A 13,549-nucleotide genomic window follows, 5' to 3' on the forward strand; every position below is an offset into this window, starting at 1 on the left:
TATGGTGTTAAACCATAGATTACAATGTAGCGTTATAAATTAACTAAAAACTATTATAATCTTTAATTAGTTAAATACTTAAGCAAAATGTAAAAATAATTAATTAGTTGCTTATATTAGGTGCACTAGAGTCCTGCAGACAATTCAATATTTGTTTTAGTCAAAACATTTACATAATATAATTATTGTGGCCGCGTGGCGACTATATAGTTACATGGCAGAACGGAAGCCGAGAAACTGATTATAATATTTCTAAAATAAAAAACATAGTTTACAGTCTAATTAATAGTTCAGAAACATCTTCTATTTATTTAAAACAACATAATAAAGTTACAAAGTCGGCCTTGCGTTAACAATATTGATGATAATATTTATAAAATATTAAAATTGTTTAGTATATTGGTTTTTGATTTTATATGTCACGTTATACAACTTTAATTTTAGTCTTTAAGGGCCGTTCTTACGACGTCCGGTTAAAGTTAACCGACACTTAACCGGCCGAATTCTGCCGGTAAAAAAATCTGTTATCAGTCGGTTAGCGTTAACCGACACTTTACCGTACATTGTAAGAACGGCCCTTAGTCTATCGTGGATATACAATTGCAAATTAGTAAATTTATTGGTAGGTTATAGGTATATATAGATAATATTATATTGTGCCATACTGCCATATTATGTCCTAAAATATTTCAAATTATAACATGTTGACGGTTATAGAATAATAAAACGTACGTGTGTTACTGTGTGAGAATAATAGATTTTTTACCTAGATAACATCGCACAAAATATAATTTGTTGTTTATATGTGTACGTGAAAACAAGAAAAATTTTTATTGATAAAATAAAATAATTTAAGCCTACCTATATATCGTAATTTACTTGAATTACACGGTTATTTATGATTATAAATTATATCTCATATACTGAAGAATAATATAGGTAAACAATCCTTCACTGAAGGTCTTTCAACACGTTTTATAAGTTTTTTTTCCAATATATATCTTTGGATAAATATTAAATATCATAATTTATTTGCTCGAAATTTATTTTTGAATCCTAATGACAGCTGTGATATTCGATGATGTTAATTAAAATTTCCCGATTATCTATGTTGATTTTCCCAATAGAATGTATCAAATAGCTCCGATTGTGGACAGTAATTAATGGTAACTTTTTTCTCATTAAGCTATTAAAGTAAGTATAAAAATAAATTAATAAATCATTAACAAAAAGTTATAATGAAATGTATTACTTTCGTCATTGTCCATTGGTCAATGGTCATGTTTCATGAATTAGTTTTAAATATTTCAATTAATTTGCTTATATTTTCGGTAAATCCGTTAATTTCAGTTGTCGGTCGATCTTCTTATATAGATTCCAAGCAACGTACCTATTGGTTAATGATTTTTTATATATACTTAACGTTAACGAACTAGGTAAGTTTATTTTTATGTTTGCTGATATCGCCCTAAACAGCTTCAATCTACAACTTTGAGCGTGGTTGTGGTAGCCTGTTAGCAAATTGTGTCTATAGTTGGTAATTTGTGGTCGTTTGTTGGAAATTCTCATTTTCTTAATAATTGGGAATACCGAATAACAAACAAAAAACCTCAGTTAAATAGGAATATTTAGTTTACTACACCAGTTTTTGACAAAACTGATTTTGTTTTTTATTGTAATTTAAAAATTAATAAAACCGTAGACTTGACATTTTCACCAAATATTAATTGTCCTTATTTAAACTTATAACGAAGTTATAACTAATATTTAATAATATGAAATGTATTATAAAAGTAAGCAACATGAAATATTTTAACAATAGAATGTATGAATATAAAAGTACTAAAAATATAACTTTTTAGTTTTTTCTTAAATTATGTTTTGTAATTATTCGTTTACCAGTTATGTAAAAGAAATAATTTAAAAAACGTTTAGTTTTCTAAATTAATTATTACACCTATCTTCTGTTAACAACTAACAGAATCATCCAGTTGAAGCAATGCGTTAACCATAGGCGGCTTTTGGCAAACATACTATGGGGCGGTGCTAAAATTTACAACAGTTAAATAACATTTAATCCCCTTCAACATTACTTTGTTAATAATTCTAAATTTTCAAATTATTGGAATTATCAAATCATCTAAATATTTGTAAGAGTGTATAATATGTTAATTAAAATATACTCAAAATGAGTAAGCATTATAACAAATCAAACCTAAATTACATTTTAATATAAACATCATTTCAGCCATAAATTTGATAAATTTAAATTTCTAAAACATGAAATCTAACTTAAATTATATTTAATATAATATATGGAAATATTTTTTAGGGTAATTTTAAAATCAATTTTTTATGAAATTTAATATTTTAATTAATAATAACGTTTTAAATTTTTCTTCTGCGATTCATAAAATATTAATATACATAATCTTTAATTTATTGTTTATAGCAATTACGTATATATTTATTTTGTATGTACAGTGAACATATTAAAATATTTTAACTTATTTTAAGCATGTTGCACCTATATTTTGCATTACCTCCGAACCTATTTACAACATTCGTGCTATACGATACCAAGGTATACTGAAGTTAATATCAATCGTACGTAAGATTTTTATATAATATAATATAGTATAATAATTAATAACATTATAATATAACATTCAATGTTTTTGGTAAAACGTAAAAATTAGTTGGACGTTCCGCATTATTGAAATTAAAAAAATGACATAATATGTAGTATAATTATATTATACATAATACGTAACTAAAATATAAATATTTTTAGATTTATAGACAAACCGTGAACCTTTCGAATCGTTTTTCAAATTATATGATTATTATCATTGAATTCAAATGTTTTATGTTATACATATCCAAATAAGTGACCTAGACCGAGCTAGAGAATAATAACAAGGTATATATTGTATCCTATAATAGTATACAACTGATCGAATTCTCCTGTTTTATTCCATCAAAATGAATTGTAAAGTCGCCTAGCTAAAATATATGATAATATATTTATATAATATTATTTTATTTCCAATAAGACTAATTAAATATACAGGTACATTTAACTTTTTATCACTCCATCAAATTGTTTTAGCATTAACACTTTACGGAATATTTAATTACTATATTATATAGATAATATATGTATAACTAATATTAAATATTATATAATATATAATTGAAGTATGATTGACGATTAATTAGATGCAGTGAGACCCGATTTTATATTCTTCGAAAAATATATAAATTAAAAGTTAAATAGGTATGAATTGATTAATGTTTATTATATTAACTTACGAGTAATAACTAATGAATAGAAAATGAGGTAAAATAATACAACGGTTTTAAAATTTTATCAAGTTCATTGTATATTATAAATTTTAATACATCATACGAGCAGTAAGCAAAAAAAAACAACGTTAATGTTAATTTATATTTTACAGTCACGTTTGATTTACGCTTCGATGTGTGTTTAAAGTGTATACACTATACACCGCAGAAAAATAGTATTAATCATACCAAAAATTTCTAAAAAAAAAAAAGAAACATTTATTATTATTGACCAGTTTTAATACTATTTGTCAACATCAACAAGCTGCCACAGTGCATTTTAATCATAAAATATGATTTATTACGATTTTTACCTATCAAACGCAATTCTGTTTTGATATTCAATATTATAATACATTATCCATAAAGTCCTTAAATATAATTTGTATCCATTTGAAATTTGAAATTAAACACAATATACGTCAAATAAGCAGGTAATAAAAATTTGGTTACTCGGTATGGCTGGCGTTCATCATAATAGTAGGTACGGTCGTCACTCCGTCGATCGCGATGATGTTTTAAGTACTTACCTATAATAATATAATATTATTGTGTCTATTCGGAATAGGTACGTGTTTACACGGCAAATTTGTATGTGTTGTACTGTTGTCTACAAAATATTAATAGAAGACCGTCCGGTAGTAAAGTTATCACACTGTTATCAGCGTTAGATAAAATGATTTGGATTTGCCCAAACACGGGTTAATGAAAAATATTAAAAACAAACCGGTCCAATTAGTATGACGTCATGGCTAGATATACCAGACGCTTCTGTACGTCGACCCGTCGACTGTTCGTTCCATCGCCCCGTTCAGTAGGTTGGTAAGTGTCGGTTGTTTCGCGCGTGTTACTTATTTAAAGGTACTATAGTTGCACTCAGTTGTATTCGTCCACTCGTTTGTTTTGTTTTTGTTTTTTGTTTTAATTTAAAACAACCGAGTTAATTAATCGTTACTGAAGTATTATAGATTGTAAAAGCAACGGACACGCATAAATTGTCAATAGCATTTAAATCGTAATCGTGGTTTTTTTACTGGCATAAAATAATATAATATACATTTTTTTTCGATTGTACGGTTTTTTCATGTCTCGCACACGTGATCAAAACTGTCTTAGTTTCGTATGTTGGTGACGGCGGTTTTTTTTGATTAAATTTTTTTTGTTCTCATATTTACGGATACAATTAATTATCATACAGACATGTGCGATTTACGAACCAACAACGGTGAGTCCATGTTCGATGACATGATACTAGACGAATCTTTTCATCCATTTTTCGGTAAGTAAAAGTATATTCTTACACATTTTTAAATTTTAAACGTCAAAATATTATTATGAATTATGATACAATGACATTTTAAACATGTAACTAATACCTAATAATTATTTATTTGAAAATTAGTTAATTATATATTTTTAAAATGGTTACTACTGCCTTAGTACTGGTGCTTTCATTTTTCAAAAATATTATGTTGATTGACATTTATTATAATTTCTAATAAATTTAAATGTATTATACAAAAATAATAATAATTAAAATTCAATATAATATAATATTCTAAGTCAGGCTCTAAGACAATATTGCCATTATACGTAAATACTAATAGGTACCTATATATATAGGAATTAAATTACTTTAAAATGTATTTTAAAACAAAATTATTCTCATAAGATATTTATATAAATATCAAATGGGAATGTGAAAAGTGATTACGCGTTTTGAAAATTATAATTGGAATACTTAATTTCATGACGTGCGTTATGACTTATGAAAATTATAAACCACGTGGTGCGCAATTGTCTTCATTAAATCATCAGATTTGATTTAAATACATTTATTTAATGACCCAGCAACTAATAATCGCGTTAATCGATTAAGTAAATAGTTATTGATATTTATTAATCGCATCTATGATCATTATTACATAATAATGTTATCTTATCAAATACAAGTTCAAGTTGTAACGATAGTAATAATAATATGAAATTCAAAAAGAATAAGATTACTTGTACTCTCTGGTACAAGAAGCTCTTTCAAGGTTCGTTTCCCAATTTAAATTTTTTCATATAATGTCTATGATTACTTCTAAAAATGATTGTCGTACTGTAGTTTATAGAAAATACATGGTATTCTCACTTGGGCACATCACGCATTATAGAAGCTATATAGTAGCTAATTCAATGAATGTATGTATGCACGCTACAACATAATTGTACTGGTTTTCAAATCCCTTTGACCGTATGTGAGCACTGGGCGTCTGAGCAATATTACTGTAATTCCGAATTCAATACTTAGGACACCGAAAATAGGTCTATAAAATGGACATTACACACTTTTGACAATAACAACAATAATATTCTTAGAACCCAATATTGTATATTATGTGATTCGTATTATAGAGGTTTAATACCTACCTTTATGGCTATATCTAATTTATAAGGTTTATTATTTTTAAATGCTTACACGGCAAACTATGTTTAATTTCGTACTTCCATTCTAATAATAATTACATCAGCAGATCCTGTATTTTATTCATCATAGTTCATAATGATATACGGACATATTTTTGCCAGTAACCGTTTACAGGTTATGTACAATACCGTATTTTAATATACGAAATTACGTTTAACTATCTTAAACCAAAGGTGCATCATCAAAACTAATTACCTGCCGATCTCATATTATCAAATTGCATAAAAGTAAACGTAATAGTAAACCAAATGTATTATGATTTATTGTATAGATAATGGCCCTAATCTAATAAGTACCTAATAATAATTATAGTACCTCTATGTAAAAAGTTTAGTCCGTACTATTACGTTATAAGTATATCATAATATAATTTACTGAATAAAAAATAAAAATTATACACAGCAGTCCTAGTAATTAGTTAATATTTGCAACGGTTTCAAACATATTTTGTTATTAATCCTAATCCTATAGGTACACAATCGAACATTTTATTAGAACTACATTTAAATTATTTTAACCGTCTAGACTGTCTACACTCTACACGCCCAACCTTTCTAACGACAAGTCAATCAGTTAATTACGATATATAACTTTCCATCCAAAGGTGACATTCCATACATTATTTTGAAAAGTCCATTAATTTTACTCCCGATGCAAAAGTTTTCTCACTTTAATTAATTCCTTAAATACCCTTGGCAAATGTCAGTCTATCTTTTCTTCTAATTAATATATTATTGTTATTTTGCCAAAAATTAATCTGTTCTACCATGCTGGTTTTAAAATATAATTGTTTTCTATAATAGATTTTTTAATCGGTTAATATTTATTGATTTGTTTATCTCCAAAATATGTAATTGCAAAAAATGATGGTTGTCAGTCTACGAAAAAAAAATTACGATATGTACCTACCTACATTTTTTCCAATTGTTTGGAATTGAACAAAATAATAATATCTTAACATTACAAATTGCACGTGGTATTATTAAATATATACGATATGTCATAATATATTATATTATTATTAACTATTAAACTATTTAAACTAGTTCATGGAAATAATATTTGCCTATTGATAATTAATTATGGTAGATATTATAATTTACACCACAATGCATGAAACATGAAACATGTTGTCATGAAACACGTCGCAATAGCAAAATCTATTTTCCAGAAATCATTTATTCAAATACCAGTTTTAACCATCGAAGAGGAAAATAATATTAAATAAACGATACATACGAAGTTATCTACCTACATCAAATAGTGGAGAGGAGCATGATGTCGCCCATGGCAATATTATGCTTCTATCTATACGAATACATTTTTTTATACCGTAGTTACTACCAATTTTCGTTCTTAGATTTTTAGGCGTAATTATCGGATTTTATAATAATATTTACCAAATATCAATAGGCAGACATATTATTATGAGCTATGACCTTAAAAAGACGTCCAGACATAAAGAATAAGACTATATAGGCAATATACATTCTTTATACACATCAAAGTTTTCTGATCGTCAGCAAGCACGTACTATTGAGATAACCTATACAGTTCAATAATAATATTATTCTTTTTAAGCATTTTGTAAATTAAGTTGTGAATTTTGTCACTGATATCTTCACAAAACCGTTTAAGTCGAGGACGTCTCAACCACGTGTGTTGTCTACATCTTACAAGACGTGAGTAGGTAACAGAACATTTACATTCAGCCGTACTTATTTAGCTTCGTTGGTTTTATTATTAAATTTAATTAACCTATTAAAAACTTCAAGGTAAAAACATTTCCCATGGTTTGATAAAAAGTATTTTTGATATTTTAATTATTTTGAAGCGAGTTATAAGCATTTTGAAATTGTAATATTTTATCGCATATTAACTTGCTTCAAAATTAAAATATCAAAAAAACCCTTTAATAAACAACACCAAGTATTTCACCTACATTTAAGTTTAACAATTAGGTAAATCCGCTCTAATATTAAAACTAACAAAGTAAACTAAATAATCAAAATATGATAACTTTTGAACTTAAATTTGGCACGCAGTTTTCAAAACAACACTTGCAAATGATGTGTTATTTAAATATAAACGTTAAACATTAATGTATAATCACTTGACAATAATTATATTTTCGGATTGTATATTTGTGTACCTATAATCATTGATATAAATATCTATTAGTATTTTTTTTAATCAATGCTATAATCTATTTAATATACCTAAAGGCGGGATCCCACGACTCGTGTATTTGACGAATATCCACGAATACACGAATAATCGGCAAATACGCGAGTCGTGGGATCCCGGCTTAATAATATTACAAACAAATGTCTCCAACTACTACCTTTATTATTTTAAAATGTTCGCGAACTGCGCACATAATATACATGACGTGCATTTCTTTTGGCGTTCACTCAATCACACACGGAATGTTCATTAGATTTTAATATCAATGTTTACTACGTCATTGTACGTCATTAGAGACGAAACTTAGGTTAGGAGTTAACTGTCACCTGAAAGTAGCGTAGACGCGTAGTAGGTACAACCATTGGCTATTGGCGTAATTTGTGGGATATGCGAAGGTGTGCATTTGTTGGTGATTTCTCGCAGTTCAGAGACAATCAGTATTCACCTCGTTTTAATAAAATCAATAAAATAATTTATTTATATACATAAACATAATATTATCTGATATACCTAATAAAAAATGAATATAATGTATGATAACAATATAATGAAATAAATATATTTGAAAACCTCGGTGGCCAGTATACTTTTCAGTTATTTATATTTTCTGTATACATAGGTACCTATAATATTAATATATAATATTATATTGATCGATGTCAATGGTCTTGTAATAGATTTAACGTTAAGATAAGGACAGATATTATGATAGTTGTAGCAGTAGATCATGTCCTTATAGTAGTATTTCTATGCCAAGAAGCACGTATCCAATATTATCGTCTTTGTCGGCAAATTAGACTTTTTTTAAAACTATCAATAACTGGTTTTTTGGTCGAAAACCCGAGTATTGCCTTGGCATAAACCAAACCCATTTTCTTCCATATATACATCATATTTTTGAATTGATTCATTGGATAGATTTTTTCGTTTCGATTTACATCGATTCTCTACGCCCAACTCTACCACAAATGCTCTTTAAATTTACCAAGTTGTTATTGAAATTAATAGGAGCTTGTTGAGCACAAATAATCATTTTAATATTATAGAACAATTTTTATAATTTCCATTATCCATAGTTGGATATATTGTATTAACATTATAAATACTTAAATATTAAGTAAGTATTTCAAATTATATTTCCTTTTAATTGATCATTTGTAGTTTAAAAGTAACTAATTATTTATAATTTGTATTATGTATGTAGGTGCCTACTCATTTTTATTATTTTTTAATGATAAAACAATAAATTACTAACATTTTGTTATAAGAATTTTATAAACTTGAGAGTACCTCAGTGCGGTTTTCATTATGGTTGGCAAATTGTATTGCATTCAAAGCAAAATTCTAAAATGCCAAATGACGCATCCAGATTACAACAGGTACGACAGGCACCTCTTTATGACGTTTTAAAATATATCGAAGTATGTTTATATTTTATATTTTGGTATGTTTATATTTTACGATTGAATGAATATTACCAATTAAAGGCGAATAACCCGATATTATTTTTATGTATATTGGGTGGTTTTAAATAAAAAATAATTATATAAAATTCGCATTTTATTGTATCTATATTCTATAGACATATTGAAGACGACTAATATTATTAGTCTAATAAGTTATACAGACAACGACAAAATGTTCTATTTTTGTCGATTGCTGGCTTAGACTAATTGAAAACCGAGGTTATTTGATACAAAATAATCCGATAGCCTAAGCATTTCCGTTTAAATGGGTCAAAGGCGAATGAGTATAATCACAGGCCAACGGCGAAGTTGATAATATGTTTATACTGTGAACAGTATAAACGATATTTTTCGTTCACGAAATAATTTGACTGATAATATGGCGTGATTATACTTCTATAGCAATAAAATATGAACGGAATATTGCCTAAATTTCGCATTTGGCATTGGGCAAACTGTGTTGTTTTGTTATTTTTCGGCTTACCGTATACATAGGCACTCGCATATTAAATATTAATAGTATACACGTTCAGCTGTATAATACTGTTCTATGATAATACCTGTATATAATATACCTATATACAGGTTCTTCTCTGTGTTATGAAGTGATGTTCACTTATTCTTAAGAGGATGTCGTACCTACCATGTTCCGTGATATAAGTTGGTAAGACGAAGTCGACACACGCAGGTACCGACGACGTCCTTTTAACCGTAAACGAAACGAGTGACGTGTGGATAATTGGTCGACCATCAATGGATTCCCACGAAACACGATACTTCCACACCAATTCTCAAGAAACCCGAGAACGCAAAATCGTGTAGGTTGTAGGTATTTAAACAACAGAGGCTTCGAGTCTCTATTAGTTTTTGAATCCGTACACTTAAAATAATGAAAATAAACTGTAACATACCAGTACATGTTAAAATAATGCATCAAACTTTTGCATAGAAACTCTTATATTACGTTTAAGGGGAACTAATATATATTTGTATTTCGATTTTTTAAATCAAAACAAAATTGACATTGATCGCATTAATGTCATAGGTTAAACTCATAATAGACAACAAATCTTACCTATACATAGTATATTTTATATAATATGATATACTATTAGCATTTATTGCAAGTACGATGTACCATATAAATTTTATATGGAACATCGTACTTGCACCAACCTTCAGTGGTGTGTTAGTAAATAAATGTATGGGCAACGCTAACCATCTAAAAAAAATATAATTTTATGTTTGAAGTATTACTAATTTTCAAATATTTCATATTTAAACAAGTAAATATATTTTAGTTTTAGATTCTGTGCGGAGCGAGGAAGCTATTGGTTTTACAATGGTGTTTATTTTTTTTTTATATCCTGTATACAAAATTTCTACCAGAAGGAGTAATTCGATTTCAAAATATAGTACCTTATCTTTTAGAAAATTGGATCAAGATGGTACTTTAGAGAGGTCATTTTTCAATTTTCTCAATATTTATTAAATGCCACGGGAAAAACCACCGAAAGATTACGAAAAACCGCTAAAAATGGGATTTTAATTTCTAACGCTTTATTTATCACCATAGAAACGAATAAAAAAATATAATATTATAATATTAATTCAACTTACATTATAAAATAAATAATAACAATATAAAATATCCTGCAAACTGACAAACCGTCTCCGCTCAGAATCGTTTTTCTTATACAATGATATTATATCATTGAATTCAAGTCTAATACAATCCATTATACAATGACTCACTTGTAAGCTACTGTACAGCAGGGTGACATCCACTTACCTGCTTTTTTAATTTGCAAATTATAATATGTTAATTGTTCAGATTTTAATTGAACTTTGAGTACAATAAATTATGCCACAAATAACTTAAAATAAATAGACAATAGTTATCAATCGATAGTTTTTTAAAAATGTAACAATTTTACCAACTAAATATGCCTCTTTATAGGTACCTATATATTTGTACTATAGGTACAAATTAACACTTTATACAACTTCTCTGTATAAGTATAGCATCATAGACTCATTCAAAATAAGTACAGTTTTTACTTTTAAATTGTTATTAAATAATGATTACTAACTACTTTCAGAAATAAATATTTAGTAATATAACATATTACATACCATCATACATAATATTTAACTATTTAATTATATTGTTGTAGCTTTCCACGGGGTGCCGCCATTGGGTGACTTCCCCCCTCCCGTCAATCAAATCTCATCAAATTTACTTAATGTATATAACATGTAAATACAGATTGTAAATAAATACATTTTTGTTTAATATTGTAAACTATATATTTAAAAAATAATATAATGAGAACCAGTGTACTACAACCAGTACAACCTTGTATAATTAGTTAAACGAAAACCAAGTTCCAATACTGTATAAAATGATTGTTTTACTTACATACAGGATTTAATGAGCATGATTAACCCCTTAATAATTTATATATTCAAATTCTGTTGTTTACATTTTTTAATATGCCCTAAGGACCATATTATTTATTATTATTATTTATTTATTTAGACGGGCAATTACCCAGTTACATTATAATTTTTGTTTATAGTATACAATTTACACAAGAAACAATAATATTACTTTGTAAAATTAAAAAAAAATGGTTTGTACATTGACAATTACACAGACTTATTTACTAATATCGTATATCTGTTATACTCATGATTTTAGTTAGATAGTTTAAAGAAAGTAAATAAATTATTTCCAAATTCTCGAACTCTTCATACTACTTAAGGAGTGTCTTGTGATGATCCAAACTTTTGTTTTTCAAATGAGAGCCCCCTATTTTTACTGTAAATTATTTATTGGATACATTTTTTGAAAATGTTGATGTAAAAAATTCAAAATTCGAGCTAGAACAGTTTTTCAGTTACTAAAATATTTATATTAAGGCTAATAGTCCTAAGAATAGCTTTAAATATTATAAATTAGATGTAATGGAGCCTTAGAATATTAAGTATATTTTATTTTACTTGGACAATTTTTACAAATTACTACAGTTATAAATTACTATATTCTTACCCCTTATCTTTCCTTTACCCCCGTGGACCTTTTACCCTTACTCCTTAGTGCACAAAGTTAAAGAACACAAAAACTATTTGTTCGAATTCCGATGCTGCTGTCAACGTTTTCAAAAAAATTATCCGCTAAATAATTTACTGTAGAAAGGAGATGTTCTCATTTGAAAAATAGAAGTTTGAATATCCACATGATGATCCTTAAGTAGAACAAAAAAATCTCAATAATTTTGCTGAAGAAAAAAGGGGTCGAACATGCTTGGGAATCACCTTGTATAACTTTATTATGTATAAAAACAAATAATAGGTATATACTTTAATTTATAATTATAATTGAAAAATTATAATATTCATTAGATATGGTATTATACCCAGGTAGTTAAGTTATTTTCCACAGACTTATTTTATGGGCATCTGTTGCTATTTTCTTAACGAGTAAGGTATCTATATAATACTATTTAGTAAATATAATTGTAATCTGTTTTGTAACACAATTATTTTTAATATACCTATTACTGTTAATAGTAAGTTATTAGTTATTACGGTTAAGTTTTTTGAACAAAATACAGCCATTATCAATATATTAAATGATATATATTAATATGTTATTTCTTGTTTTGGAATTTTCTCTGTAATATCATTTTTCTACATTACCTTGTGTTTATTTTAATTGTTCTATAATATGATTATAATATACTCTATAACTGGATTATAGTAAACATTCAAGTCAAAATAGCTATTTATTATAGCCATTCACTGATACTCATGCCTCGCACTCAGTAGTCAATACCAGTATAAAGTGCATTTTCATGACTTTGTGACAACATTGATAAATATAATTAAAACATCTATGACTACGAATATGAAATGACTGCAATTAGATACAATTTATAAATCTTCTTTGAAAAAAAAAATTATAAAAGTTAAATTTTAGATGGTAGGTCGTAGGGATTGTAGTGTCGGCCAATCTGTAACCAGCGTATACCAATAGCATATGTACATTTTTAATTAGCATACACACAAA

Source organism: Acyrthosiphon pisum, chromosome A1 (assembly GCF_005508785.2).
Source record: "Acyrthosiphon pisum isolate AL4f chromosome A1, pea_aphid_22Mar2018_4r6ur, whole genome shotgun sequence".
Classification (NCBI taxonomy): domain Eukaryota; kingdom Metazoa; phylum Arthropoda; class Insecta; order Hemiptera; family Aphididae; genus Acyrthosiphon; species Acyrthosiphon pisum.